Below are 4,639 nucleotides of genomic sequence, written 5' to 3' on the forward strand. Positions count from 1 at the left end.
CGTCCCTTTATATTACTGAATTGTGAGAGTTTTTGTGGGATTTTATTTTTGTGATCTAGATAGAAGTTCACTTTCAGATGTATGTACTATGAATGTTCTCTAGTGGTCTGTGGATTTGCCTGTTGCTTTTCTTTATGTATTGAGCTGAAGAAATAATAATATCTGGGTCTAGGAAATCAGCTCAGTGGTTAAGAGCACTGGCTGCTCTTCCAGAGAACCTGAGTTTGATTCTCAGCACCCACACAGCGGCCTAGAACCACCTCTAATTGCAGCCTCTGAGGACCTGCCACTTTCTTCTGACTTCCTTGGGTACAGACACATGCAGGCAGAAACAGCCAGACACATAAAATAAATAAAGCTTTAAGAAGAAATAACAAGACTTCCTTCTTTAACATTTGAAGTGTGCAGTATTTCATAGTCTCAAGTATATTCACACTGGTGTGTAATGGGGCTCTAGAACTTTTTCAAATATATAAACTTTATTCCTCCTCCCCCACTTCTGATTTCTTTTGGTTTGGAACAAGTTTGACTTTAGTCCAGGTTGGTCTTGGAGCTCACCAAGCAGTCTATTCATCCTGGAACATGTGACAACCCGCCTGCCTCCATCTGCTGGGTGCCACCACGGCCAGCTGTCTTCTTTATGGAGCCAGACCTGTACAGGACATGGTGTGACACTGTTATACATCCATACAATGTTTAATGATCAAGTTGGGGTGGCAAACACTTCCATCTCATTTTATGTGCTATGAACTATATATAACCTTCAAGTTATTTTGAAATTTACCATAGATTGCCATAACCTATAGTTACTTAGTGTGCCACAGAAAACCAAGACTTATTCTCTGAGAATGTCTTGATGGCCCTTAACTTCTCTTTATTCCCAGTCTCCCCATTCCTAGTCTCTGGTGACTATTTTTCTTTTATATTTAACATTTCGTGTTTAGAGTAGTACATGTTTATTGTGCATATTTGTGTACACATAATTGTGCACACGGATGCTTATGTGTGTGTGCCTCTGTGGAGGTCAGAGATTGACATCAAGTTGGTCTCTCTCTCTCTCTCTCTCTCTCTCTCTCTCTCTCTCTCTCTCTCTCTCTCTCTCTCTCTCTCTCCCTCTCACCAACTGGCTAGTATGCCTAGCCAGCAAGCCCCAGACGTCCTCCTGTCTCTGTTCCCACAGCACTGGGGTTTGAGATTCATGCTGCTGAGTCTGGGATTTGAACCCCGGTACTGATGTTTGTGCAGCAGGCACTCTGTCAACTCTTACATCTTTCTATGGAATTAACTTTTTGTTCCTACAGGCAAGTAAGAACGTGCACATGTGTCTCTCTGTATCTGGCTGATTGCATGAAACACCGTAACCTCCCGCTCTATTCACATTGTTGCAAATGACAAGATTGAACTCTTCTGGCTGAGTAACATTTTGTTGGTGAGATTCTTTCCTGAAACACCAAGACTAAACTTAGATCCCTCTCAGAGTTCCTCCCAGCTTTTCATTTTATGCTTTTATGAGTGACTTGTTTATTTATCTTAGCGTTTGTTATTTTTGAGATTAAAATGTAATTACATAATAATTTCCCCCTGTTCCCTGTCCTTCCTCCAACCCCTCCCATACCTAGTCTTTGCTCTCTCTCAAATTCATGGCCTCTTGCGACTAATGTAGATACTTAAGACAGTTAATATTGTCCAAGCACACTGGTGAGCGATTATGTATTGGTTAATTAAAGTGGAAAGACCCTCCCTAAGACTGAACTACACCATTTCCTGAGCTTGGGGTCCTGACTATATGAAAAGTAGAGAGCAAACTGAGCACAGCATTCATCTCTCTACTTCCTGACTGTGGACACAATTTGACCAGTTGCCTGCAGTTCCTGCCACCATGACTTACAATGGACTGTACCCTGGAACTGTGAGCTGAAATAAACCTTTCACCCTTAAGTTGCTTTTATCAGGTGTTTTAACCAGGAAACAGGAAAAGCAGCTAAAACAATACTCAACATTGCTGGAATCCGCAGTGTTTGTCAGCCTTGACTGACTTCATGGTGTCCCCCAGGCTCCTGCTGTAGCCTGTGACAAGGTTTCTTTCCTCTTTGAGGATCATAAAAATTCCATTCCATATAGATGTCACATTTCCTTTATCTGTTCAGCTGTCGCTTCCCAGTCTTGGTTATCATCAAGGCTATGTGACATGGTGAATGGGCAATCATTGTTTGACATCTGCCTTCAGCCCTGTGTGCTGTCACCAGCAGTGTGACTGATGGATAATATGGTTCTCTTCTTGAGAAAGCTGAGTCTTTTGCATTTTGTCTCTCTGTAAACACTGCATAAGGGTTTCAACTTTTCCATTTCTGTTCTTTTAAAAATCATTTTTGAGACCTTCATTATGACAGCGCTATTTATTTCCTGCTCTTTTAACAGTGGCTACCCTGAGGACCCCTGTGAGATGGCATTACATAGTGGCTTTGATTTACATTTCTCTAGAAACATCTACTCAAATGATACTTTGGCAGGGAGGGGGGTGGCCAGGAAAATCAAATCAAAACCACCATTAGTGACCACTTCACTTCAGCAACAACAGCCATTAACAAAAAGACATAACATAACAAGCCCCTGCAAAGGAAACCCTGCACTCTATTGGTGTAAATGTAAACTGCAGCAGAGATTGTGAAAAGGATGAAAATCCCTAAAATGAAAACAGTTATCACATGATCCAAGTGAGGCCCAAACTTACAAAGAAATCTGCTCCTGTGCTTACCGCAGCTCCATTCACAGTAGTCAGCCACAAGCTGGCTTTGTGGCCGAAAACAACCCTGGGGCTATAATCCTCCTGTCTCTCACGTACTGTGGTTACATGTGTGTCCATCACTACCAGCTTTCCTTTGCCCATTTTTTAAAATTGAGTTATTTGTTGTTATTGTTGAGTTGTAGAAACTTCTTTTACGTTCTGAATTTTGACCTCTATCAGATATAATTTATGAGCATTTTCTCCTACTTGCTCCACCCAATCCAGCTACCAAATGTTGAGATTTCTCAAGCCTTCTGTGGGGATGCGCCTCTCTGGGCTTGGGCATTTAATCTAGTTGAGAATGTTAGCGGGTTTCTGCTTAGGAACGAGCAGAAACCGCTCTGGGCTGCAGTAAGATGATGCTGCAGCGCCACCTCGTGTACACACCTGGTAATCCACACTGTCCCATTGGATAAGCCCTATTTCTCAGCAGTGGATGGGACTGAAGTGAGCCCTTTGGCAGTCCTCCTCTGTATCAGCATGTTGGCCATTTGTTCGCTTTTTCCTCAGTCTGGAGGAAATGGGAGTTTGAAATTTCCTCCCAACCACTCTTCACATGGTGGAAGCTGAGTGCAATACGAGTGGGAAAAGCTACAGATTTCTATCCACTTTCAGTATGGCTCACCTCATAATGACTAGGGGGCACAAAAAGCTCTTAACTGGTTTCTAGATTTTTCTAGGGCCAGTTGGTCTGTGAATTATTACATTTATGCTCCTCTCCATAAGGGAGGAGGATCCTAGGCTTGATCCTCTATCATTTTGTTGACACTGGTTCCCTCTCTCAGGTGGGGTTTCTTGTGATGCCTTTGGCATCAGTGAAGGTGTGCTTAGTTTTGATAAGCATTTAATAGAAGGACCTTTCGATAAAATATAAGAAGAGGAGGAGGAGGATATTTTATGGTTTATGTGGTGGTTTGAGTGAGAAAGGCCCCCACTGGCTCATGTATTTGAATACTTGGTCCCCAGTTGGTAGAACTGTTTGGGAAGGATTGGGAGGTGTGGCCACTGGGACAGGCGTTGAGGTGTCAAAAGAGCCATTCTCAGTGACTCTCACTGCCTGAAGCCGGTTCCTACATTATAATGTTGCCTGAAGACACCAAGGTGTGAATTACTTCACAGGCGCTGGGTAATTTCCATTCCTTTGATCTCTGCCTATCCCGTGGCTCATTTTTGCCTGAGGAGCTGAAGCCATTCATAGGGTAATACGTCCCAGGCGGCTGGTCAGCCTTTTATATAGGGATGGTTTTCTTGGTTCAATGTCTCTGCTCAGTCTCTGCTCACTCTCTGCTCAGTCTCTGTTCAGTCTAATGCATTAAAGCTTGTCTGCAGAAGGATCCGAGTGTCCTGCGTGTATTTCTTGCTGGCGAGGAATACAGAGCGGGCGCGGGACATGTAAGCACTTGGTTATCACATCTGTCTGCCTGCTGCAATGCTCTCTGCCATGATGGTCACAGAGTCCAACCCTCAGAAATGGTCACTGTGATGGAACAGTGACAAAGACAGTTTGTGTTCCTGTCCCATCCAGGAAAACATTTAATCACGTGAGTGTGGATCTGTCTTAGGACTTTAATTATCCATTTTCCAATCCTCCCTCTGAGGCCACACTTTTATTTTTGAGGCCTAGTCTCACTAAGCTGTCCAGGCTCCTGAGTAGCTGGGTCATAGGCTCGAACTACCAGGCTAGGCCACGTGTTGTCTTGATTAGTGTGAATTCACAGAAAAATTTGAAGTGTGGTAGAAGTCTTCCAACACTGCTCTTTTTACTTTCAAAGGGTATTTCTGCCTATTCTAATCTCCTTTAGTTTCCATTTGGAGTTTTGAATCGGGTGGACAGTGTTGTGACGTGCTAAAATG

Source organism: Cricetulus griseus, chromosome 5 (assembly GCF_003668045.3).
Source record: "Cricetulus griseus strain 17A/GY chromosome 5, alternate assembly CriGri-PICRH-1.0, whole genome shotgun sequence".
Taxonomy (NCBI): Eukaryota; Metazoa; Chordata; class Mammalia; order Rodentia; family Cricetidae; genus Cricetulus; species Cricetulus griseus.